Source organism: Amblyraja radiata, chromosome 8, assembly GCF_010909765.2.
Source record: "Amblyraja radiata isolate CabotCenter1 chromosome 8, sAmbRad1.1.pri, whole genome shotgun sequence".
Classification (NCBI taxonomy): domain Eukaryota; kingdom Metazoa; phylum Chordata; class Chondrichthyes; order Rajiformes; family Rajidae; genus Amblyraja; species Amblyraja radiata.
Window position 1 is genome coordinate 74184788 of NC_045963.1, and position 27658 is coordinate 74212445.

The 27658-nt window shown below is 48.4% G+C and overlaps 1 protein-coding gene and 1 pseudogene across 1 annotated transcript in view; one reads left to right on the top strand and one right to left on the bottom strand.

Moving 5' to 3' along the window:
• Positions 1 to 27658, top strand: part of plcb1 (phospholipase C beta 1) — a gene marked incomplete at its 5' end in the record, with an annotated part of 446201 nt that overhangs the window by 144710 nt on the left and 273833 nt on the right. The gene's annotated exons all lie outside the window — the stretch shown is intronic.
• On the bottom strand, positions 11120 to 11674 carry LOC116976389 (annotated as a pseudogene).

Consider the following 27658-nt stretch of genomic DNA (forward strand, 5'->3'; position numbering starts at 1 on the left):
ATGGACACAATCTACACACAGCGCTGTCAAAAAAGAGCAGAGAGAATCATCAGAGACACACTACATCCAGCTCACTCCCTGCTCAAACACAAAAACTGCACATACAACCTCAGGCACAGACGAGCGGACAGCATCGCCACAAACAGAACACGCTTTTTTAAGAGCTTCTTCCCTGCCACAGTGAGACTCTTGGCCAAAACAAAATGAACTGATGTCCTGACCTACCTCATAGCATATCATATTATATCATATTATATTGTCTCCTGGGCCTGTGCAATTTACAATGCAATCGACACTTTTATATAGGGTTTGTGCAAGTTACAATGCTCTCACTTTCCCCTTTATATAGGGTTTTAGGCACTTTCTTTTTATTTCTAGAGAAGTATATGTTTTTATGTATATGTGTCTTATGTGTCTTTCTGTGTGTCTTTTTAATTTGACTTGACTTGACTCTCTGAACAACCGCACAAGAATTCCTATGTGTGTAAGCACAAATGGCAAATAAAGTTTTTGACCTTTGACCTTTGACCTTTGATTTGATTCAATTTATTGGCATTGCACTTTTCAGTGCAACAAAATGGTTTAGCCTGCAGTCATAACATAGAATAAATAACAAACACTCAACACAGTTTAAAGTCCCAAAGTCATTGTCTCTTCCCTCCTTGCTCTCCCTCTCCCTCTGCGCTGAGGCAATCCAAGCCTCCGATGTTGTGACCCCGCCGGGTGATGGTAAGTCAGTCCCGCGGCTGAATCCGTGCTCCGCAAACGGGCCGGTTTAAACTCCGCGGCCCGGGGCGGTCGAAGCTGCCGAAGCTGCCGTCGTCCAGTCCAGCGGACGCAGCTGTAGTTGCGGGAGCTCCGGAAACAGAACTCGAGCTCCCGATGATGTCGTCCACTGGCCCGCGGCGGGTCGGAAGTTGGGTCGCACCGCAACCACAGCCCCGAAGTTGACCATCCTCGTGTTGGTAAGTCCTGGCTCTGCCTCCGCAGCCTCGAGGTCGGTCGCAGTTGGAGGCCGCCAGCTCCGCGATAGGCCTCAGCGCAGACGGACACGGAGACGGGGGATACGGCAGGAAAGGTCGCATCCCCCCCGAAGGAAGAGTCATAAAACATGTTACACCCACCCCCCCCCCCCCCTCCCCCCACACATACACAACTAAATAAACCGAAATAAACTAAAAACGGGACAAGAGAAAACAAAAAACAGAAAGGACAAACGGACTGCAGGCGAGCCGCAGCTGCAAGGCAGCGCCGCCACTTCCGGAAGCTAAGATTCCCTCTCCCATTCCGAATCCGACCTTTCTGTCCTGGGCCTCCTCCATTGCCAGAGTGAGGCCCAGCGCAAATTGGAGGAACAGCACTTCATATTTCACTTGGGTAGTTTATACCAAACCGATGTGAATATTGACTTCCCCAATTTCAGGTAGTCCCTGCTTTCTCCCTCCTTCCCCTCCCCTTCCCAGCTCTCCCACAGCCCACTGTCTCCGCCTCTTCCTCCCTTTTTCCCCTCCCCCCCTCCCCCCCCCCCGACATCAGTCTGAAGAAGGGTCTCGACCCGAAACGTCGCCTATTCCTTCGCTCCATAGATGCTGCCTCACCCGCTGAGTTTCTCCAGCATTTTTGTCTACCCACAACATTCATAAAATATTTACAAAGTTGTTGAGACTGGCTTTCCAACACAAGATGAACGTGCAGAGATTCTTGAACCTATGTGTGATAAATCACTAAAGCTTTTATTTAATCCATATCACTACCACTTCAAATCATTCTTCATTCCTGTCTTCAGACCTGCACATATATTATAGACTTGTGTATTGTTCTGCATCATTTTTTTAAGCTTAATAATAACAGACCTTATAGCGAATGCAGCGCCGGAGACCCGCGTTCGATCCTGACCACGGGTGCTGTCTGTACAGAGTTTGCACGTTCAACCTGTGAGACGTACAGGTTTGGAGGCTAATTGGCTTGGTGTATGTGTAAATTGTCCCTAGTGTGTGTAGGGTAGTGTCAGTGCGGGGATCGCTGGTCGGTGCGGACTCGGTGGGCCTGTTTCCGCGCTGTATCTCTAAACAAAACTATACTAATAATAATAATAATAAATTTTATTTAATGGGCGCCTTTCAGACATCTCAAGGACACCTTACATAGTAATCGGAATAACATATAATCGGAATATAACAAGTAATAAAGACATCACAGAGACACAAATTAAAAACAGAATTCAATCCAAAAACAGAAAATCAAAAACACAGTGTGAAGAGAGAGCAGCGGCAGCCAAAGCGCGCCAGCGTCCACTCTCTCTTCACGGCAGCCATCTTGGACACAGACCTACAGGACTACAATTAGACAAAAAAATCATCCCCCCACAGTGGATAGCACTGTGGAGGAAGGCACAATGTCCAGTCCCCACCCCATGTTCACCCCAAAGTCAGGCCTATTGAGGCCACCGCAATTGCCTCTCCGGAGGCCCGATGTCCCTGGCCGTTCTCACCGGGTGGTCTTGCCCCGGCGTCGGGAGAGTCCTTTCGGCGGCTGGGCCACCTGGAACGGCCGCTTTCTGGATACTAACCCGCCCATTCTTTTAAATGTATCTTGTTCCAACTTTGACATCGAAATATAGATGCAGGAGGAGGCCATTTGGCCCTTCGAGCCAGCAATGTGATCGTGGCTGATCATCCACAATCAGTACCCCGTTCCTGCCTTCTCCCCATATCTCTTGACCAAGACCGAAAAGCAGATTAAAAGAGATCCCAGTCATATTCCCATTTGTAAAGTTGTTACAAATCTGTAAACTTGTAAACATTTGCTTATTCATCACACTAATATACATTCTGAAAGTATGTGTGTAGGATAGTGTCAGTGTGCGTGGGTCGCTGGTCGGCGCGGGTTCGATGGGCCCAGGTGTCATCACCTTCCTTGCCACCATCACATGTACAGCAACCTCACATCTCTATGCACCAAATATTATCAAACATTTGCTGTTGCCCCCTCTACTGTCAGGCAGCAAGATAACCATTTGGAGAAGAATCAACTGCCCAAGATCTCGTCATTCTTTTAGACTTCAGAGATCCAGCGCGGAAACAGGCCCTCCGGCCCACCCAGTCCGCGCCGACCAGCGATCACCCCGTACACTAGCACCATCCTACACGACAGATGGCACAATGGGCTAAGTGTTCGGCTGGCAACTGGAAGGTAGCCAGTTCGAATCCCGCTTGGAGTGCATACTGTCGTTGTGTCCTTGGGCAAGGCACTTCACCCACCTTTGCCTGTGTGTGGATGTGTGTGAGTGATTGGTGGTGGTCGGAGGGGCCGTAGGCGCAGATTGGCAGCCACGCTTCCGTCAGTCTGCCCCAGGGCAGCTGTGGCTACAGAAGTAGCTTACCACCATCGCGTGTGACTGAGGAGTGAATGAATAATGCGATGTAAAGCGCCTTGAGTATTAGAAAAGCGCTATATAAATCCCATCCATTATTATTATTATTACACACACTAATTTTACCCAAAACCAATGAACCAGCAAACTAGTACGTCTTTGGAGTGCGGGGGGAAACCGAAGCACCCGGAGAAAACCCACGCAGTCGCAGCGAGAAGGTACAAATTCTGTACAGACAAGCAGACATAGTCAGGATCGAACCCGGGCCGCTGGCGCTGGTAGGCGGCAACTCTACCGCTGCCTGTTCCATGACTAACGTTTAGTGCAAGGTAAATTGTTGTGTTGTATTGTATTCAATTTATTGTCATTATCTCATATTAGAGACAACAAAATGAATTTTCCTTACAGTCAAGTATCATAAAAAATAAATAAATAATAAATAAATAAAATGAAAAAAAAGCACAAACACAGAAGTCCACGACACAACCATAAAATCCAGTAAATTCTGATCAAAGATAGTCCGCGGGTCTCCAATGAGGTAGATAGTAGCTCAGGACTACTCTCTAGTTGTTGTTAGGATGGTTCAGTTGCCTGATAACAGCTGGGGAAGAAACTGAATCTGGAGGTGTGCATCTTCACACCTCTGTACCTCTTGCCCGATGGGAGAGGGGAGAAGAGGGAGTGGTCAGGGTGTGACTCGTTCTTGATTATGCTGCTGACCTTTTTGTTTGTTTCCTGCCTGTTTTATTCTTGACAACTGGGATTAAAATCCAGGATGTGTTGGAAGAAACTGAGCAGATGCTGGTTTAATAGTAAGATTAAACGAGAATTTACCAGTTTGAAGTTTGATCGTTATTTTATGAGGAGTTACGATGAGGGATTACGTGAAGAAGCCCGCCAGGACGCATGCGTGTCATTCTTCAAAGCAGCGGTGTGAAATCACAGACAACTGTAATGACTAAACATAGTAAGATTAGAGAAGAGATACCAGTTAAGTATATGATCAAGGGTGGGAGCGGAGGGCACGTAATCCCTCATCGTAACTCCTCATAAAATACAGATCAAACTTCAAACTGGTAAGTTCTCGTTTAATCTTACTATTTTACTTCGGAGTCACGTGAGTGACTACGTGAAGACTTTAAAGCTCTGTGATTTCATGCCGTGGAAACGAGTCCATGCATCACGTCTGCCTTGACTGTAGGAGGAATAGTGTTAACATAATTTGGACATAAATTCGATATTGAAATCATAAAATTTATTAACACAAATTATGACCCTTTTATAGGTTTGAATTAATTTACAGAACTTAAAATTTTTTCTGCAAATGTTCCAGGTTTCATTACTGGTTTATTGTAAAATAATTGGAATGTTCGTTCCCCTGACCATCCTGCTGCTTCGAGGACTTGGTCCATGGGCACATCCAATTGTATTGCTGCCGATGTAGCTGCAGCCCTGGTGGAATGAGATTTTAAAATGTTAGTATCCACCCCAGCCTGTGTAAGCACCTGTTTCAGCCATCTCGAGATGGTCTGGACCGTCACTCTTTTGTGAGGTTGCTTGTGGCTGATCAGAAGTCCCTTCTCATTGCCTCTTAGGATTTTTGTTTTCTCTATGTATAATGACAGGTGTCTAACTATACAGAGATGGTCATCTGTAGGGTATGACCTGAATAGTATATTGAGGCCTGCTGATCCCTGTCTGTTCTGCTTTACTAGCTCGTAGATGTGGAACGTAATATTGTCAGGTGAGGAAGTCATGTTGTCCAGTCGGAGTTTATGCAGTGACTGTACCCTCTGTGCCGTGACCAATGCCATTAACATGACTGTTTTTAAAGTCAGTCTGTGTAGAGACAGAGCTGATGCTGGAGACCAGTTCCTGAGCGTCTTCAGGACAATGCTTACATCCCAAATTTGGGAGTACCTGGTTTTTGGGGGATTAGTATTAAAAATTCCCCTCATGAGCTTTGTTACCAGTGGGTGAGTCCCTACAGAGTAACGCTCTGTCCCTTGCCATAGGTAAGCCGACAGGGCACTTCTGGCGCTGTTGATGGCACTGTAACTGAGCCCCTCATCATAGTGGAGGCCCGCCAGATATTCCAGAACAGACGGGATGTTCATGTTTCTGTTGGTGATGTTGTTTTTATGGCAGTACATTTCCCACTTCCTGATGTAGACCAGATACTGTGTTTTAGTCGATTGTCTTTGGGCCGCCGAGATCATGTTCGCTGTTCCGTTCGTTAGTCCCGGTTGTAGAAGTGGTGTTTTTAAACTCTACAAATGAATAGGTTCAAATATTTATGGCATGGTATTGTCTATTTGTAGTCGGACATGCTGGTGATATGACCCAGTACAATATGACTTTAGGCCATGGAATGCACCCAACATTTCCAAGTAGCTTATGCCCAGTGTGAGTAAGAAAGATGCCTCCTGTGCAGTCCATCTCCCTCCACAGCTGGTGATGGTATTGGTGGCTCCCCACCTAAGTGCACTGGCATCAGATTGTAGTACCATGGAAGGGTTACTGACAATGATTGTGTTTGAACAAAGCCAGATGTTGTCTATCCACCATATTAGTTCAGTTTTGGCTTGGATTGGTAGTCTCATAGGTCTGTCAAAGTGACCTGCATTAATTTTGAGTGCTTGTATTTTTGCTCTCTGTAAGTTTTGGTAATGTGGAGGTCCAAATTGTGTGGCTGGGAAAGCAGCCACTATTTTACCAATTACTTTTGCTACCAATCTGATGGATGGTTTTCTGATGTCAATGAGGTTATTGCAAGCCTCTATTAAATCTCTAGCCTTTCCCTTAAGTAGTGTCACCGTCATGTGAGCTGAGTCAATGGTGAACCCCAAATAGTCCATAGTGGTGGACGGCGTTAGTTTAGATTTAACTGGATGGATGATAAATCCCAGTTTTTCAAATAGCTGTTTTGTGGCCGTTACATTTTGTATGGCCAATTCCAAAGCTTTGCCCACAGTGGGTATGCCATCTAAATATGCCATAACCATGTGTTTACGTTTACGTAGAAATCCTAGGGCTGGTTTAAAAATGTTTGTGAACAGCCTGGGGGCTGATGATAGACCATTTGGCAGTGCTTTATACTGCCACTGTTGTCCCATCCAGTTGAATTTTAAGTAACATCTGTGGTCACCTCGTACAGGCACTGAATAGTAAGCATCTTTTAAATCGATGCTGGCCATGAAGTAACCTTTGGAAATTAATTGTTTAGCAGTAACAAAGGTTTCCATTTTAAAGTGAATATATTGTACAAATGTATTTAATTTTGTTAGATCGATGATGATGCGACAACCACCATCTTTTTTGATTTTGGTAAAAATATTGGACACGAATTCTATTGGTTCGTGTTGTAGTTATCTCAATTACACCTTTTATGTAAAGCCGCTCCAGTTCAGCTTGTGCCTCTGATTTTCCTTTATCAGAGAGCACGAACACTCGGTTCGGTATATGTTGAACTGGAGGGCTGTACTTGTGTATAAACTCTATTGTATATCCCTGGATACTGCTTAAGATGTAAGTATCGGTTGTTAATATGCTCCATGCATTCAAAAACCAGTGTAGTCTCCCCCCAACCTCCATGCTCTCCATATTTTTTAGGGAACCAGACCCACCTACCTCCATTGTTACCAGTGGCAGGTTTACTTCTTTTGTAGTTTCTTCCGCTGTTGTTGTTGCGCTGGTGTCTGGTTTTTCGGTTTGGTTGGCATTGGGGTTCCCCGCATCTTCCAAGAAGGCCGGCCTGGGCCATGGCCTAAAAAAGACTCATGTTTGAAATACCGTGCCTTCGAGCTTTCACCAGTTCTGCTGGTGGGTGCGTAAGGGATGCTGTCTTTGGCTGTAGTGGGTTTTTGTTGGTGTTCCTTTTATTAATCCCAAGGTTTTGGCTTCCTCATCGAGCTCTTTTACCTGCTTCGATAGGTTGCCTCCGAACAAGAGTATGGGTGGTTTTGCGGTCCCAGGTTTGCACAGTCCCGCAAATTTTGGGTTCAGTGTGGGTTGAATGGCACTTTTCCTGATGTTATTTATTTCATGCTGGGTGTTGCAGAATAGTGCCAGTGCATCTTGTTGATCCTGGGACATTTCCCTGTCGTCCACTGTACGGGCAAATGCTGTTATCCCTGCGGTCAGTAATTTCAGTAGCTTTTTGCAATTTTACATCCATACTCCTGACTCCTGTTCCAATGTGTTTCCATATACAGTTGTTAACTATTGGAACGTTCAGAGATATGCAATTGCCCGGTGCCAGGTGTCTTCCTGTGGTGTCCAGTACAGCCTGCTCTTGTACCTGGTTTAGAGACATGTAGTCTATACTGGCAGCAAGCTTTGGCTCCAGACTTTGTCCAGTCTGTTACGGCTATATAAAATTGGCCACCATGTCCAGTAAGTTCTCTTTTTCCCGCACCCCATGCACACTTGTCTTTTCTTCTGCGGACCCCTCTTCCAGGTCAGCCCAGTAACTGACCCGCAGTGCTCCCCTCCGATGAGGTAGAAAGCACTGTGCAGCCCTTGAAAAGGTACTGCTGTGGGTTTATCATAGGGCCCACAGTGACCCGACTCCATCTCCCGGAGTCTGTCACGTTGGAGCAAATGCTCCACACACCGCTCCATTCGGGTCCAGCGCTCTCGGTCGCTGGCCGCCCGCGGTGGTTCAAAGTCGGACTCCTCTGAGTCCACGACCTTGTTGGTTTTGTGTCTAGCCTTGCCGCCCTGCCGCGTGGATTTGGCCAGCGCGGAGGCGACATCGGGCACAGCTGATCCCACTACGGGTGATCCAAGTGCCGTCGGCTGCTGTGCTGGCTGCCCGCCGCTCCGCGGTCCTCCCTCACCAGCTTTGTCGCAGCCCTTGTCTTCTTTGTTTTCTCCATTTTCCTACCTGTAGTTGGAAAATGGGAACAAAAAAGACCGCAGACTAAACGCTTACCTGCAATTAGCGGCTTTTTAAACTGCCACCGCGGGGGAACGTCCTTCCACCGCGTCTGACGTTTCGCAATGCGTGTAGCGATATGACACGCATGCGTCCTGGCGGGGTTCTTCACGTAGTCACTCACGTGACTCCGAAGTAAAATCCGAAGATAGACACAAAACGCTGGAGTAACTCAGCGGGAAAGGCAGCATCTCTGGAGAGAAGGAATGGGTGACGTTTCGGGTCGAGACCCTTCTTCAGATGCCTTAAAAATCCAGGATCACGTAACATATTGCTAAGAAATTTCAAACAATATTATTCCCTTTGAGAGCAACTTATGATTTACTCAATCCATTTACCATATTGGATTACGTTTAAATTAGGCATACGCGTGCGTATCCAGGCAGTGTCAATCCTCAGAAAAAATTGCACATCGAAAATTACAAGTGGCCTCACCACACTTAATTAAACACATCGTGTTACAGAAGCTAAGATATTGATTCATTTCCTAAGCTTCAATTTGTTTGTGACTTCTCAGTTGAAACGTGTTCAGAGTTCATTAACAGTATGGCTGGCTGGAGCTGATTTTTATTTCACTTTTTGATGTGAGCAAAGACATACACGTGTAGCTCCCAAACTCCAGCTAAAGGCACGGGAATAATACTTTCTGGCCAAACACAACTGGGACCAGTATTTGGTTTCGTTTAGTTTAGAGAAACAGCGCCGAAACAGGCCCTTCGGCCCACCGGGTCCGCGTCGACCAGCGATCCCCGCACATTAACACTATCCCACACCCACTAGGGACAATTCTTTTTACATTTATACAAAGCCAATAAACCTACAAACCTGCACTTCTTTGGAGTGCGGGAGGAAACCGAAGGTCTCGGAGAAAACCCACGCAGCTCACAGGGAGAACGTACAAACTCCGTACAGACAGCACCCGTAGTTGGGATCTTACCCAGGTCTCTGACGCTGCATTCGCTGTAAGGCAGCAACTCTACCGCTGCGCCACCGTGAATTTGGCTTATTTTATTTTCAGTTCAGATTAGTTTAGAATCATAGAGTCACAGAGTGATACAGTGTGGAAACAGGCCCTTCGGCCCTACTTGCCCACACCGGCCAACATGTCCCAGCTACACTAGTCCCACCTGCCTGTGTTTGGCCCATATCCCCCCAAACCTGTTTGAGAAGGAACTGCAGATGCTGGAAAATCGAAGGTAGACAAAAGTGCTGGAGAAACTCTGTGGGTGCAGCAGCACCTATGGAGCCAAAAAAATAGGCAACGTTTCGGGCCGAAAAATGAGTCCATAGATGCGGCTTCCAAAAAGTCAGGGTGCAGTTTAGTTTAGTTTAGTTTAGTTTAGTTTAGAGATACAGTGCAGAAACAGGCCCTTTGGCCCACCGAATCCGCACCGACCAGCGATCCCCGCACATTAACACTTCCCTACACATGCCAGGGACAGTTTTTACATTGATATCAAACCAATTATCCTAAAATACCTGTACGACATTAGAGTGTGGGAGGAAACTGAAGATCTTGGAGAAAACCCATACGGGTCACGGGGAGAACGTACAAACTCCGTACAGACGGCACCCGTGGTCAGGATCGAACCCGGGTCTCTGGCGCTGTGAGGCAGCAACTCTACCGCTGCGCCACTGTGCTTCCTTACTGAATAGAATAGAATAGAATAGTTTCTTTATTGTCATTGTAACATGAACCATGTACAACAAAATTTAAAAATGTCAGCCAGTCAGTGCACCATTCAAACATTTCTAAAAGCTAACGATACATACAAGGTAAAATATTTAAAAAAAAAGATAAACAACTAAAATAAATATCATGAAAATAGCACGCATAAACACCCAGCCCTACATCCTTCTGTCGATTTCACAGTGTACCAACCACAGTCCCTTAGTATGTATCGCCCCTGCGTTCCTTGGCGGCTACATTTAGTGCCTTTATAGCAGTGGGGTAAAAACTGTTTTTAAGTCTGTTTGTCCTTGTCCTTGTAGATCTGTACCGTCTGCCTGACGGCAACAGTTCAAACAGGGAGTGTCCGGGGTGGGAAATGTCCTTTATAATACTCTGGGATTTTTTGATGCAGCGGGAACTGTGTAAGTCCTCCAAGGTAAGGAGAGGGCCGCCGACAATCCTCTGGGCGTTGTCAATGGCCCTCTGGAGCGCTTTCCTCTGAGCCGCTGTGCAGCTGGTGTACCACACGCATACACAGTATGTTAGGATGCTCTCAATGGAGCACCGATAAAAGGACAGCAGCAGTCTCTGAGTGATGTTATTCTTCCTGAGCACCCTCAGGAAGTGCAGTCTCTGCTGGACCTTTTTCAGCAGCGCAGAGGTGTTCACGCTCCACGTCAGGTCCTCCTCAATGTGGATTCCCAGGAAGCGGAAATCCGCCACCTTCTCCACACAGTCCCCCCTGATAATTAATGGTACCATGTCCGTTTTATTCTTCCTGAAGTCTATTATTATTTCCTTTGTCTTTAAGGTGTTGAGGAGCAGGTTATTTTCTCCACACCACACTGTCAGCTGCTCCGCCTCATCCCGGCAGGTGTACTCGTCTGCATGCTGTCCAGTCGTTATTTTATCTCTGTACCCTCTGGACGGCTTGATGGTAATCATGCATTGTCTTTCCGCTGACTGGATAGCACGCAACAAAAAAGCTTTTCGCTGTACCTCGGTACACGTGACAATAAACTAAACTAAACGAGAAACAGATCAGAGTGGGAGTGGAAAGGAGAGTTAAAGCCGGAGTGTCATAAAAAAAACTCAGTCCACTTACATCTTCAACCCTTCTTTAGCCCTCGAATACTTTTTTTTTTTTTTTTTTTTTTTAAATTCAACATTTTTTATTATATTTATACAGTTCTTCTTGAAACCAGTTTAGATGATGCCAATCTTATTAGCCACATCCAATGCATCATAGTCTGGAGCAAGACGGACGGAGGCTTTCTTCTCACCATCAGGCCTGATAAGAGTGTTGACTTTAGCTACATCAATATCATAAAGTTTCTTAACAGCCTGTTTGATTTGGTGCTTGTTAGCTTTTATATCAACAATGAAAACCAACGTACTGTTGTTTTCAATTTTCTTCATAGCAGACTCCGTGGTGAGAGGGAATTTAATGATAGCATAATGGTCCAACTTATTCCTCCTGGGAGCACTCTTTCTGGGATACTTGGGTTGTCTTCTCAGTCTGGGTGTCTGGTCTCCTGAAGGTAGGTGTTGTCCTGATTTTCTTCTGCCTGTGACTGTGAACACCTTTTAAAACAGCCTTCGTAGCCTTCAAGGCTTTGACTTTAGCTTCCGTCTTGGCAGGGGCAGCCTCCTTCTTCGCCTTGCGCGCCATGTTGGGGAAAGAGAGCGTGCACCTCGAATACAACTCCGACTCCAACCTCGCGCACCCAGACCTGGCTGCTGGATTACACAGGGAACGTCCCAAATTAGCTTTGTGTTGGTCGCTTGTCGTCGAGGCTGAAATAAATAAAAAATAATTACGCATTGCCGTCCCAAATGACGTTGTCGTTTGTGATGATCATTCATCCTCGGTTTGACCTCTAATGACATTCCCCATTAAAAAAACCTGCTTAAGAAAGAAGCTGCAGATGCTGGAAAAATCGAAGGTAGACAAAAATGCTGGAGGAACTCAGCGGGTGAGGCAGCATCAAAGCGACAGCATCAGTCTGAAGAAGGGTCTCGTCCCGAAACGTCACCTATACCTTCGCTCCATAGACGCTGCCTCACCCGCTGAGTTTCTCCAGTCGCTCCCTGCGGTAGAGTAGCTGCCTCACAGCACCAGAGACCCGGGTTCGATCCCGACTACGGGCGCTTGTCTGTACGGAGTTTGTACGTTCTCCCCGTGACCTGCGTGGGTTTTCGCCAGGTGATCCGGTTTCCTCCCACGCTCCAAAGACGTACAGATTTGTAGGTTAACGGGCTTGGTATAAATGTAAGTTGTCCCGAATGTGTGTAGGATAGTGCAAGTGCACGGGATCTTCGGGATCTCCGAGATCTTCGGTTTCCCCCCCCCCCCCTCCCACACAATCCATAGACGTGCAGGTTTGTAGGCTACCTGGCTTGGTATAAATGATAAATTGTCCCCAGTGTGTGTAAGTAGGAAAGCGTTATTGTGCGGGGATCTCTGTGGGCCGAAGGGTCTGTTTCCGCACTGTATCTCTAAACTGTACTAAACTAAATGATGCGAGTCTAGCCTGCCCCAGCTAGACTTGCCTTGCACACAAATCCACGACAGACATCACCCCATTTAAAAAAAAAACAAGCATGCTTCGTACCACAAAAGTGCTGGAGAAACTCAGCGGGTGCGGCAGCATCTATGGAGCGAAGGAAATAGGCAACGTTTCGGCACGAAACGTTGCCTATTTCCTCCGCTCCATAGATGCTGCCGCACCCGCTGAGTTTCTCCAGCACTTTTGTCTACCTTCGATTTTCCAGCATTTGCAGTTCCTTTTTGAACTTGTCTAGTTGCTAGGTAGCTCGCTGGCCAAGTGCAGCTTCCAGCAACACAACTCATGCTTTGTGCATTTAAATGCAACCCCTTGCGAAATGTGCAATTGATTTTGTCTCGGCAGCCTTCAACTCCCTCCACACGCACTTCCATTTATAGTCGCCAAGATTGAATAGGCGTGTGTGGGCATCGCTTGGAGTGGCGTCTACCCACGGCATGACGGTACTTTGCAGAAGCTAATCAGCTGTGGAGGATGTGTGGAGCTATTAATATCCCTCAAGCTTAGCAGCCGATTAAACATAGCACCGTTTTTATCCCCGAGGTGGAATTTTCGTTTCAACTCAATTCAACGCGTTATTCAAGTTATTCAATGGATCGAGGAGTACGGGTGTGTGGTTCCATGAAAGTGGCATCACAAATAGACTGAAGATAGGCACGAAATGCTGGAGTAACTCAGCGGGTCAGGCAGCGCCTCTGGGGAGAAGGGATGGGTGACGTTTCGGGTCGGGACCCTTCTTCAGAATTGACCCGAAACATCCCCCCATTTCTTGGTAAAAGTGGTAAATCTCTGGAAACCCTCTGCCACAGAAGGTAGTTGAGGCCAGTTCATTGGCTATATTTAAGAGGGAGTTAGATGTGGCCCTTGTGGCTAAAGGGATCAGGGGGTATGGAGAGAAGGCAGGTACAGGATACTGAGTTGGATGATCAGCCATGATCATATTGAATGGCGGTGGAGGCTCGAAGGGCCGAATGGCCTACTCCTGCACCTATTTTCTATGTTTCTAAGTTAGACACAAAATGCCGGAGTGACTCAGCGGAAACCCTTTCTTTCCCCCTCTCTCTCCATCCCGCCCCCCCCCTTCCTAGTTCTCCGACTAGAATGGAGATGAGCAAACACTTTTTCTCACAGAGAGTGGTGAGTGTGGAATTCTCTGCCTCAGGGGGCGGTGGAGGCAGGTTCTCTGGATGCTTTCGAGAGAGCTGGATACGGCTCTCAAAGATAGAGGAGTCAGGGGATATGGGGAGAAGGCAGAAACGGGGTACTGATTGGGGATGATCAGCCATGATCACATTGAATGGCGGTGCTAGCTCGATGGGCCAAATGGCCTCCTCCTGCACCTCTTGTCTATTGTCTATTGACCAGTCTGACTGTCCCCTTGATTAAATGTTATCTCTCTACCCTTCTCCGACCTAACAATGATCTGTCCTACATTTTCCTTGAGCCACATCTCCTTTGATGTCTCGTTTTCACATCTTACGCTTCCTTATCTCTGTGCCTCCTCCTCCCCCTGACTCTCAGTCTGAAGAAGGGTCTCGACCCGAAACGTCGCCTATTCCTTCTCTCACGAGATGCTGCCTCACCCGCTGAGTTTCTCCAGCATTTTTTGTCCACCTTTGAATAAAGCTTGGTTTGGTTTAGTTCGGTTTAGAGATACAGCGCGGAACAGGCCCTTCGGCCCACCGTGTCGGCGCCGACCAGCGATCCCCGCACACTAATGCTGTCCTGCACACACTAGGGACAATTTACAATTTTACTGAAGCCAATTAGCCTGCAAACTTGTACGTCTTTGGAGTGTGGGAGGAAACCGGAGCACCCGGAAGGAAGCCCACGCGGGTCACGGGGAGAAGGTAGAAACCCCGTACAGACAGCACCCTTAGTCAGGATCGAACTTGGGTCTCTGGCGCTGTAAGGCAGCAGCTCTACCGCTGCACCACCGTGCCTGGTTAAGTATCTAAGTTACTTGGCAGTAGATTTGTCCGCCTTGACCATAATATTACTGGGAAATAGTTCCACTTTTGTGGTATTATATTGTCTTAAAATATGTGTAACATGGCCACCGTTGCTCTTTAGGCCACAGGGCCATAACTGTGTGATATTCGTCACCAGTGGGCCAGAGTAGTCAAGTCACATTATCTCCCTCCTCTTTCTCCAGTTTAAATGTCACCCATGCACGTAAGTGATAGGATCAGAATTAGGCCATTCGGCCCATCAAGCCTACTCCGCCATTCAATCGTGGCTGATCTATCTCTCCCTCCTAACCCCATTCTCCTGCCTTCTCCCCATAAACCCTGACACCCGCACTAATCAAGAATCTATCTATCTCCGCCTCAAAACAATATCCATTGACTTGGCCTCCACAGCCTTCTGTGGCAGTGGATTCCACAGATTCACAACCCTCTGACTAAAGGCATTCCTCCTCATCTCCTTCCGAAACATAGAAACATAGAAATTAGGTGCAGGAGTAGGCCATTCGGCCCTTCAAGCCTGCACCGCCATTCAATATGATCATGGCTGATCATCCAACTCAGTATCCTGTACCTGCCTTCTCTCCATACCCCCTGATCCCTTTAGCCACAAGGGCCACATCTAACTCCCTCTTAAATATAGCCAATGAACTGGCCTCAACTACCTTCTGTGGCAGAGAATTCCAGAGATTCACCTGTGTGAAAAATGTTTTTCTCATCTCGGTCCTAAAAGATTTCCCCCTTATCCTTAAACTGTGACCCCCTTGTTCTGGACTTCCCCAACATCGGGAACAATCTTCCTGCATCTAGCCTGTCCAACCCCTTAAGAATTTTGTGAATTTCTATAAGATCCCCCCTCAGTCTTCTAAATTCTAGCGAGTACAAGCCGAGTCTATCCAGTCTTTCTTCATATGAAAGTCTTGACATCCCAGGAATCAGTCTGGTGAACCTTCTCTGCACTCCCTCTATGGCAAGAATGTCCTTTTGCTCTGAGTTTGTGACCTCTAGTACCAGACTCTCCCACTAGTGGAAACATCCTGTCCGCATCCATTCTATCCAGGCCTGGAGATTAAGTGTATAATTGTCATCTTTACCGACAACCCCATTCTCCTGCCTTCTCCCCATAACCTTGAACACCCGTACTCATTAAGAACCTGTCGAGGTGGAGTCGCAGGTAGGTAAGGTGGTCAAAAAGGCTTTTGGCACTTTGGCCTTCATCAGTCAGTGCATTCAGTATAGATGTTGGGAGGTCATGTTGCAGTTGTATAAGACGTTGGTGAGACCGCATTTAGAATATTGTGTTCAGTTCTGGGCACCATGTTATAGGAAGGATATCGTCAAGCTTGAAAGGGTTCAGAAAAGTTATACGAGGATGTTGCCAGGACTAGAGGGTGTGAGCTATAGGGAGAGGTTGAGTAGGCTGGGTCTCTATTCCATGGAGCGCAGGATGAAGAGGGGTGATCTTATAGAGGTGTACAAAATCATGAGAGGAATAGATCGGGTGGATGCACAGAGTTTTTTACCCAGAGTAGGGGAATCGAGGACCAGAGGACATAGGTTCAAGGTGAAGGGGAAAAAATTAAATAGGTATCCGAGGGGTAACATTTTCACACAAAGAGTGGTGGGCAGGGGCGGAAAACCCGGGGGGGGGGGGGGGGAACAGAGGGGACACGTCCCCCCCCCATGTTTTTGTAATCCGGATTTAAAAACCCAGCGATATCTCCGCTTTCCACAAGACAGTGGGGGTGGGACTGCTGATCGAGGGCGCCGATTGGACGAGAGAGACGTCGGTCAGCAGGCAATGGGGGCGGGACATGATGATTCAGCGTGATCATTGGAGGAGGGAGGAGTAGGGGGGGGGGTGGGACTGAGGATAGAGTGCGGTGATTGGAGGAGGGAGACGTGGCACAAACCTGCGCCTCATCTGCAGCCAGGATCGATCCCGGTCTCCGGCGCTGTCCCGTCCCCACCCGAGTGCCCCCCCCACGGGTGGCCAGAGAGGTCGGGAGTCAGACACGAGCTGTACCCCCAGGCCCACAGCAAGCTCAGAGAAGCAGCGCTAATCCCAGCTCAACTCCGCCTGCCCAGCCAGGTTAACCTTCGGCCCTGCCTGGACTTGCGGGAAATATGGCCAGCGTGGAGAAGCAGCGCTAGTATCCCGCCAGTCCAGGCAGGCAATAGGTTAACTCGGCGAGGCAGGCAGAGTTGAGCTGCATTGCGCCATCGGACGACAGATGGCACAATGGGCTAAGTGTTCGGCTGGCAACCGGAAGGTGGCCGGTTCGAATCCCGCTTGGAGTGCATACTGTCGTTGTGTCTTTGGGCAAGGCACTTCACCCACCTTTGCCTGTGTGTGAATGTGTGTGAATGTGTGTGAGTGATTGGTGGTGGTCGGAGGGGCCGTAGGCGCAGATTGGCAGCCACGCTTCCGTCAGTCTGCCCCAGGGCAGCTGTGGCTACAGAAGTAGCTTACCACCACCGAGTGTGACTGAGGAGTGAATGAATAATGCGATGTAAAGCGCCTTGAGTATTAGAAAGGCGCTATATAAATCCCATCCATTATTATTATTATTATTATTATTTAGCGCTGGATTGAGCCTCCGAAGCCTCGCGCATGTGTGTGTGAGTGTGCGCATGTGCCCGGGGCCGCCAAAAAATGGTGTCCCCCGGTCCCCTCCATGTTTTGATAGCGAGTTCCTTGCTTGGTGGTGGGTGTATGGAACAAGCTGCCAGAGGAGGTAGTTGAGGCTGGGACTATCCTATCGTTTAAGAAACAGTTGGACAGGTACATGGATAGGACAGGTTTGGAGGGATATGGACCAAGCGCAGGCAGGTGGGACTAGTGTAGCTGGGACATTGTTGGCTGGTGTGGGCATGCTGGGACGAAGGGCCTGTTTCCACACTGTATCACTCTATGACTCTATGACTCTTTAACCTGTCAACCTCCGCATTAAAAATACCCAATGACTTGGCCTCCACTGCCGTCTGTGGCAATGAATTCCACAGATTCACCGCCCTCTGGCGAAAGAAATTCCTCCTCGTCTCCTTTCTAAAGCTACATCCTTTTATTCTGAGGCTGTGCCCTCTGGTCCTAGACTCTCCCACTCGTGGAAACATCTTCTCCACAACCGCGAACATAGACACAAAATGCTGGAGTAACAACGGGACAGGCAGCATCAATCTGGAGAGAAGGAATGGGTCGAGACCCTTCTCCAGGCACATCCACTGTATCTCCGTACAGACAGCACCCACGGTCAGGATCGAACCTGGGTCTCTGGCGCTGTGAGGCAGTAATTCCACCGCTGCGGCACTGTTCCCTTCCAAATGATGGACTTAAATTGAACTACGGGGGGGGGGAAATCATCTGGGATGGTCTGAAATTCCCTTCCGAACATTCGCAAACGTTTGGCATTGCTGTTTTGCACAAAGTCAAGTTCATGCAATTGAATTAAACAGGCAAGCAGCATTCATCCTAGCTACATGAATAGGTGTCGATTGAGTCGATTTGCAGAGAGATGCCAGCTGCTATGTTTTGTGAAATGAACACTCTGCTGCGTGAGCAGAAAGCTTGCCCCTGATGTGATGAGTTCAGTTCAGTTTAGCTTCGAGATACAGTGCAGAAACAGGCCCTTCGGCCCACCGAGCCCGCGCCGACCAGCGATCCCCCAGCACACCAACACCATCCATCCTACACACACCGGGGACAATTCACACTTATGCCAAGCCAATTAACCTACAAACCTGTGCATCTTTGGAGTGTGGGCGGGAGCCGGAGCTCCCGGAGAAAACCCACGCAGGTCACGGGGAGGACGTGCAAACTCCACACAGACAGCGCCCCAGGTCGGGATCGAAGTTGTCTCTGGTGCTGTGAGGCAGAAGACTTTATTGCCTGTGTTATTTTCCCTCCAAACTTGAGACTTTAACACTATAATTACAGCATTGTCACAAAATGCTGGAGTAACTCCGAGGGTCAGGCAGCATCTCTGGAGAACATGGGTGGGTGACGTTTCAGGCCGGGACCCTTCTTCAGACTGAAGCAGAGCCCCGATCTGAAATGTCACCCATCCCTTTTCCCCAGCGATGCTGCCTGAGCTGCTGAGTTGCTCCAGCACTTTGTGTCTATCTTTGGTATAAAGCAGCATCTGCAATTCTTTGTTCTGATGCCATATTACAGCCTATTCCTCTCCACATTCTTGCTCTGGTCATTATTTGGGCAGCGATGCGCTGCAGATGTACAGCCGCTGACTCTCAATGCGGGTTCCATCCTGACCTGTCGACCTGTCATAGAGTCATAGAATGATACAGCGTGGAATCAGGCCCTTCGGCCCAACTTGCCCACACACCGGCCATCATGTCCCAGCTACACTAGTCCCACCTGCCCGCATATGGTCCATATCCCTCCAAACCTGTCCTATACATGTGCCTGTCTAACCGTTTCTTACTCCACTATCTGTGTGGAGTTTGCACGTTCTCCCTGTAGCTGTTTCATAAGCAATAGGAGCAGAATTAGGTCATTCGGCCCGTCGAGTCATGTCATGTCATTAGTGATAGTAATAGAATTAGGGCATTCGGCCCATCAAGTCTACTCCGCCATTCAATCATGGCTGATCTATCTCTCCCTCCTAACCCCATTCTCCTGCCTTCTCCCCATAACCTCTGACACCCGATTGACTAATCAATAATCCATCTGCCACTGCCTCAAAAATACCCACTGACTTGGCCTCCACAGCCTTCTGTGGCAAAGAATTCCACAGATTCACCACCCTCTGACTAAAGAAATCTCTCCTCATTTCCTTCCAAGAAGAACGTCCTTTAATTCTGAGGCTATGACCTCTGGGCCTGGACTCTCCCACTAGTGGAAACATCCTCTCCACATCCACTCTATCCAGCCTTTCATTATTCTGTACATTTCAATGAGGTTCCCCCCCCCCCCCCCCCCCCCATTCTTCTAAACTCTAGCGAGTACAGGCCCAGTGCCGACAAACGTTAACCCACTGATTGCTGGGATCATTCTTGTAAACTTCCTGTGGACCCTCTCCAGAGCCAGCACATCCTTTCACTTAATTACATGTGCCTCATTGTCACCTTCCCCCCCAGCTAACAGTGGTCCATTCTACATTCGCCTTGACCTCTAGTCCTAGGCTCTCCCACATCCACTATGTCCAGGTCTATCCGAGCCCACTCCCTCCGCCATTTGGGTTTCTTCCCAAATCCCAAAGACGTGCAGCTTGGGCAGTTAATTGGACACTGTCAATGGTCCCAACTGAGTGTAGGCCGTGTGGTAACATTCGGGTGGAGTTGATAAAATTGTAGAGAAATGTAAAAATTGGGATTAATACAGGATTAGTGTAAATCGAGCACTGTCCAAGTCTCGGTGGCGCAGCGGTAGAGTTGCTGCCTTGCGGTGCTTACAGCGCCAGAGATGCGGGTTCGATCCCAACTACGGGCGCTGTCTGTACGGAGTTTGCACTTCTCCCCGTGACCTGCGTGGGTTTTCTCCGGGATCTCCAGTTTCCTCCAACACCCCAAAGACGTACAGGTTTGCAGGTTGATGTGAAAATTGGCCCTAGGATAGCGTTAGTGTGCGGGGATCGCTGGTCGGTGCGGACTCGGTGGGCCGAAGGGCCTGTCTCCGCGACGTATCTGTAAACTAAACTAAACGAAACAATTGACTTTCTTCTATGAAGAAAGTGTTTACTCCTTGGAATGTTTTTGTGAGGACAAAGAATGATTTGGTTAAATTGTCTCATTCCTAATATCGAACATACTCAGTTTCTTTTACAGAACTGAATTCTTCCTGAAATGTGAGGCATATAATGGGTGCACATTCAATTACACAACCAGGAGATCCATTTTTTGCTTCATTAAAGAGCTGGAACTTTTTGAAATTTTTTGAAAGGTTCACATTGATCAATCTTACAATGCGTATAAAACGACATTTAAGTTCTTTCCACTACAATGCGATGTAAGAGAGAAGCGGCTTCCACAGGCGGTGATGTTTGCAGTTTGATGTGGTTTTAGAGTTAGCTGCGCCATCATAAAGATCCAACTTAATTTGGTTTAGTTTTAGAGATACAGCGCGGAAACAGGCCCTTCGGCCCATGGCGCCGACCAGCGATTGCCCCGTGCACTTGCACTATCCTACACACATTTGGGACAACTTACATTTACACCAAGCCCGTTAACCTACAAATCTGTACGTCTTTGGAGCGTGGGAGGAAACCGGTACACCCGGAGAAAACCCACGCAGGTCACGGGGAGAACGTACAAACTCCGTACAGACAGCACCTGTAGTCAGGAACGAACCCGGGTCACTGGCGCTGTGAGGCAGCAGTTCTACCGCTGCGCCATCGTGACAACTTTTTTAACTGATATGAAAAGTTATGTTCAACGTTAATCATTTGCTAATGAAGACTGCTCCGGAGTGTACTCGGAGTACTAAAGCTGTTTTAAAATTTCATTTGAAAAGCTGTGCATGAATGGATATTTATTAATGTTACATTCAGCACTGTAATTGTGACACTGACAGCACCAGAACTGGATCTGGAACAAACCAAGTCTGCTGAAGCAACGCACTAACATGAACAAAACTAAGAAGCGGCACCGTGTCACAGCGGTAGAGTTTCTGCCTCACAGCGCCAGAGACCCGGGTTCCATCCGGACTACGGAGTTTGCCCGTTATCCCCGTGACCTGCGTGCGTTTTCTCCGGGCGCTCCGGTTTCCTCCCACGCCTCCCCAGAGGCGTTTGGGTTTGTAGATTAGGTATTCGAGTATTCGAGTATCAGGCGGATACACGTGGGGGGGGGGAGGCGGGTGTCTGATAAATACTTGGTTGGCCAGAGATGAAAAGACAAATAGTGTGAGATAAGGATATAAGGAGTGTGACTTATGAAGCCAGAGAAAGGAATGGAGATGGGGTGGGGGGGGGTCAGAGTGAAGTGTGCACATCCATATGGAGCAGAGGGACAAAATAAATTCCTCCTCATCTCCTTCCTAAAGGAACATTCTTTAATTCTGTGGCTCTGACCTCTAGTCATAGACTCTCCCACTAGTGGAAACATCCTCTCCACATCCACTCTATTCAGGCCTTTCACTATTGACAGGTACATGGATAGGACAGGTTTGAAAGGATATGGACCAAACGCAAGCAAGGTGGGACCAGAGTAGCTGGGACATGTTGCCTGGTGTAGGTAAGTTGGGCCGAAGGGCCTGTTTCCACACTGTATTGCTCCATGAAGTGTCCCCTCATCCTTCTAATCTCCAGCGAGTACAGGCCCCAGAGCTGACAAATGCTCATTGTATGTTAACCCACTCGCTCCTGGGATCATTCTAGTAAACCTCCTCTGGACCCTCTCCAGAGCCAGCACATCCTTCCTCAGATATAGAAACATAGAAAATAGGTGCAGGAGTAGGCCATTCGGCCCTTCGAGCCTGCACCGCCATTCAATATGATCATGGCTCATCATCCAACTCAGTATCCCATCCCTGCCTTCTCTCCATACCCCCTGATCCCTTTATCCACAAGGGCCACATCTAACTCCCTCTTAAATATAGCCAATGAACTGGCCTCAACTACCTTCTGTGGCAGGGAATTCCACAGATTCACCACTCTCTGTGTAAAAAATGATTTTCTCATCTCGGTCCTAAAAGACTTCCCTCTTATCCTTAAACTGTGGCCCCTAGTTCTCGACTTCCCAACATCGGGAACAATCTTCCTGCATCTAGCCTGTCCAACCCCTTAAGAATTTTGTAAGTTTCTATAAGATCCCCCCTCAATCTTCTAAATTCTAGCGAGTACAAGTCGAGTCTATCCAGTCTTTCTTCATATGAAAGTCCTGCCATCCCAGGAATCAGTCTGGTGAACCTTCTCTGTACTCCCTCTATGGCAAGAATGTCTTTTCTCAGATTTGGAGACCAAAACTGTACGCAATACTCCAGGTGTGGTCTCACCAAGACCCTGTACAACTGCAGTAGAACCTCCCTGCTCCTATACTCAAATCCTTTTGCTATGATATGGGGCCCAAATTTGCTCACAATAATTCAATAAACGTAACCTTCCCTGACACAGATCAGGAACAATCAAAGATGATTGCTGGCCCTTTCCTCAGCTCTTTGGGTCAGTAACTGACTGCATGCCGTCAATTAAGAATGATCTTCAATGGAAAAACTTGTCCCGTGCTGTGGTTGCCATGGCAACTGCATTGTCTGCATGGTCTGCATGTCCTAGGTGTCTGCTTTTTAAGTTAAACCATTTGAACATTAGTGATGTAAAGACATCCGATATCTTCTGAATCGAGTCTGAAGAAGGGTCTCGACACGAAACGTCACCCATTCCTTCTCTCCAGAGATGCTGCCTGTCCCGCTGAGTTACTCCAGTATTTTGTGTCTACCTCCGATATCTTTAGTTTAGTTTAGTTTAGTTTAGAGAATACTGCGCGGAAACAGGCCCTTCGGACCACCGAGTCCGCGCCGACCAGCGATCCCCGCACACTAACGCTCTCATACACACACTAGCGGGGACAATTTACATTTATACCAAGCCAATTAACCTACAAACCTGTACGTCTTTGGAGTGTGGGAGGGAATTGGAACACCCGGAGAAAACCCACGCAGGTCACGGGGAGAACGTGCAAACTCCGTACAGACAGCAGGACCGTGGTCAGGATCGAACCCGGGTCTCTGCCGCTGTGAGGCAGCAGCTCTCCCGCTGTGCCACCGTGCCGCCCCATATAGGTGATCAGTCTGAAGAAGGGTCTCGACCCGAGACGTCACCCATTCCTTCTCTCCAGAGATGCTGCCTGTCCCGCTGAGTTACTCCAGCATTTTGTGTCTATCTTCGCTGATCATACGGTGAAAGGACATTTATTGTCACATACACCAATTGGTGCAGTTAAATTTGAGTTACCATGCAGCACACAAATAGGATAAACACAACACTATAGAATTTAACATGAAACATAAAACATCCCCCCCAGCAGAATCAACGTTTCCCACTGTGAGGGAAGGCACCAAAGTTCAGTCATCTTCCTCTTGTTCACCCGTGGTTGGGGCCTATTGAGGCCTCCGCAGTCCAGGCCCTCGAACACTTTCAGCGGCCCGGAGCCTCCGAATCGACCGCTTCCTACCGGAGACCGCGGCTTCCGAAGTCCACAGGCCGAGCTGGGCGGAGATTCAACGCAGGCGAGAGATCCCCGGCCTCCGCGATGTTAAAGGTATGGAAAGTCAGCGCCGCCCGCGGCTGTTGTAAACGGCCGTTGTAAATGCGTCTGTTGTAAAGAAAGGCTGGGAAGAGCAGTTTTGAAATGCGAGACAGAAGCATTGTTAGCTTTGCCCTTTTCAAACAGTATGTTGTCTGTCTACAGTACTTTGGCACTGTTTCCATGGTTGCAGATGATGTTGGAACAGCGATAGTCACTCATTTCCTATATTAAAAAAATAGGAGAGAAAGATGACCATGTTTATTTAAAATTTTCCTTCCGTCCTTAAAGGGTGGCCGCGGTGGCGCGGCGGTAGAATTGCTGCCTTACAGCGCTTGCAGCGCCAGAGACCCGGGTTCGATCCGGGTGCAGTCTGTACGGAGTTTGTACGGTCTCCCCGTGACCCGCGTGGGTTTTCTCCGGGATCTTCGGTTCCATCCCACACTCCAAAGACGTGCAGCTTTGAAGGTGAATTGGATTCGGTATAAATGTAAATTGTCCCGAGCGTGCGTGGCATTGGCGTGCGGGGATCGCTGGTCGGCGCGGACACGGTGGGCCGATGGGCCTGTTTCCGCGCTGTATCTCTAAAACTGAACCTCTCACAGGAGATGAAGTGACGTTGGGTTCATTTACTTGGCAACGCGGCATCGTTCAACACGGAAAAGGACGATTCGTCTATTCGGATGTGTGCTCGCTCTTTGAACAGTTTCACCAATTATCCAAAGGGCGGCAGGGTGGTGCAGCGGTAGATTTGCTGCCTCACAGCGCCAGAGACCCGGGTTTGATCCCGACTACGGGTGCTGTCTGTACGGAGTTTGTACGTTCTCCCCGTGACCTGCGTGGGTTTTCTCTGGGATCTTTGGTTTCTTCCCAAACTCCAAAAGATGTACAGGTTTGTAGGCCCATGATGAGGTTTTCCATACTAGATCAACGGAGATGTCCTCATTCTTTAGGAAACGCAGGCAGGTGGGACTGGTGTAGCTGGGACATGTTGGCCGGTGTGGGCAAGTTGGTCCGAAGGGCCTGTTTCTACGCCATAAGTCTGTGGAATTCTCTGCCTCAGAGGGCGGTGGAGGCCGGTTCTCTGGATACTTTCAAGAGAGAGCTAGATAGGGCTCTTAAAGATAGCGGTGTCAGGGGATATGGGGAGAAGGCAGGAACAGGGGGTACTGATTGGGGATGATCAGCCATGATCACATTGAATATAGCCGAATGGCCTACTCTTGCACCTATTATCTATTGTCTATAATGGAGAGAGACATTGTAAAATTGTCACTGGTGTGTGTAGGATAGCGTTCGTGTGCGGGGACCGCTGGTCGGCACAGACTCGGTGGGCCGAAGGGCCCGTTTCCACGCTGTATCTCTGAACTAAACTAAACTAAAGTGAAGCATCACTGAATTCTTGAAGGAGTTTCTGAATAATGCAGCTTATAAAATGCACGCACTGCTTTCTCTTCTCTCAGGTAAAGGGTAAAAAAAACCCTTGTCACATCCTGTCCCCATTCTCTGCCCACCCTCAACAACTCTGAAGTAACAAGTAAGAAAGATATCAACGACAACAGTCTCCCTGTTCTGTTTTTGGCTTCCGTCCCGATTAAGAAATGTCAAAAATGTTGGCAGTGTCTTGCACGCTGGAACTTCATTAAAGCCACAAATCATGTAACGAGAATGCTAATTGAAGGCAAAGGCAATAGATTCAACTTCGTTCAAAATGCGGGGAAAACGGGAAGGTCATTTGCCATTATAATTATCTCTTGTTTGCCTTTCACTATGTCGACCTGCAAGTAGTTTGCCTGGATAATTGAAGGATCATTCTGACACCCCTGGAACAATGTCTAGCACAGTGGCGCAGCGGTAGAGTAGCTGCCTCACAGCGGCAGAGACCCGGGTTCCATCCTGACCACGGGCGCTTGTCTGTACGGAGTTTGTACGTTCTCCCCGAGACCTGAGTGGGTTTTCTCCAAGTTCTTTGGGGTTTCCTCCCACACTCCAAAGGCGGACAGGTGTGTGGGTTGATTGGCCTGGTATAAATGTGTGTGTGGGATAGCGTTGGTGCGCGGGGACCGCTGGTCGGCGCGGACTCGGTGGGCCGGAGACCGTGTTTCCGAGCTGTATCTCTAAACCAAACTAAACGAAGCAAGTCTGAAGAAGGGTTTCGGCCCGAAACGTCGCCTATTTCCTTCGCCCCATAGATGCTGCTGCACCCGCTGAGTTTCCCCAGCAATTTTGTGTACCTTGCACATCTTTCTGCCATGCACTATTTTTTTTAATGGATTTTAGACACATAGCGCGGAAGCAGGCCCTTCGGCCCACCGAGTCAGTGCCGACCAGCGATCCCGGTACACTAGCACCATCCAACAAACCTGCGCAACTTTGGAGTGTGGGGGTAAACCGGAGCACCCGTGGCACATCCACACAGCCACAGGGAGAACGTACAAACTCCGTACAGACAGCAAATGCAGGAAAAATGTTCCCCATGTTGGGGGAGTCCAGAACCAGGGGTCACACAGTTTAAGAATAAGGGGCAGGCCATTTAGGACTGAGATAAGGAAAAACTTTTTCACCCAGAGAGTTGTGAATCTGTGGAATTCTCTGCCACAGTGGAGGCCAGTTCACTGGATGTTTTTCAAGAGAGAGTTAGATAGAGCTCTTAAAGATAGCGGAGTCAGGGGATATGGCACTGCGGCCCAACATCGAGGAGCTGGAGGTCCCTTTGCTGGGGATCGACTTCGGGAGCTCCAACCGCGTGAGCCTGCGGACTTAACATCGCGGAGCTCGCGGTCCCTTGGTTAGGGACCGACTTCGGGAGCTCCGACCGCAGGGGCTTCGATTGCCGGCTGCGGGAGGTTCGACCCCCCCCACTGCAGATGGTTCAACTGCCCCGACTTCCATCGCAGTGCGCTGTGGTGGATATTTACGTTGATTTTTATGCAGTGATGTGTCTTGTTGCTTTTTTTGGTATGACTGTACGGCAAATCAAATTCCTTGTACGTTTTTACATACTTGGCTAATAAATTAATCACAATCACAATGAAATACAAAGTGAGCAAGATTTTGACTTTAAATTTAAGGCGGCATTGTGGCGCAGCGGTAGAGTTGCTGCCTCACAGCGCCAGAGTCACGGGTTCGATCCTGACCTCAGCAGCTGTCTGTGCGTAGTTTGCACGCTCTCCCCGAGACCGTGTTATGTTTCCTCCGGGTGCTCCGGTTTCCTCCCACATGCCAAAGACGTGCGGTTTGTATGTTCCAAGCACTGCCATTGATCCGTGTCGTTTCTACATTAAAGATAGACACAGAATGCTGGAGTAACTCAGCGGGACAGGCAGCATCTCTGGAGAGAAGGAATGGGTGACGTTTCGGGTCGAGACCCTTCTTCAGATACAGTCGAAATGTCACCCATTCCTTTCTCTCCAGTGATGCTGCCTGTCCAGCATTTTGTGTCTGTCTTCGATTTAAACCAGCACCTGCAGTTCTTTTCTACGCATGTCGTTTCTGCGTGTTATCTCCAGTACCGCATTGGGTGAAACACTTTTTCTCACAGAGAGTGGTGAGTCTGTGGAATTCTCTGCCTCAGAGGGCGGTGGAGGCCAGTTCTCTGGATACTTTCAAGAGAGAGCTAGATAGGGCTCTTAAAGATAGCGGTCAGGGGATATGGGGAGAAGGCAGGAACGGGGTACTGATTGGGGATGATCAGCCATGATCACATTGAATGGCGGTGCTGGTCTCGAAGGGCCAAATGGCCTCCTCCTGCACCTATTGTCTATTGTCTATTGTCTATTGTCTATTGGGTGCAAATATCCTTGAAGAGGAACAGATTGTGAAATGGCAACTTCTCAAGTTTGTTTACCTCTCTCTCTCTCTCTCTCTCTCTCTCTCCCTCCATCGCTCTCCTCTCTCACCCTCTCCATCTTTCTCTCCTCTCTCTCTATCTCTCTCTCTCGG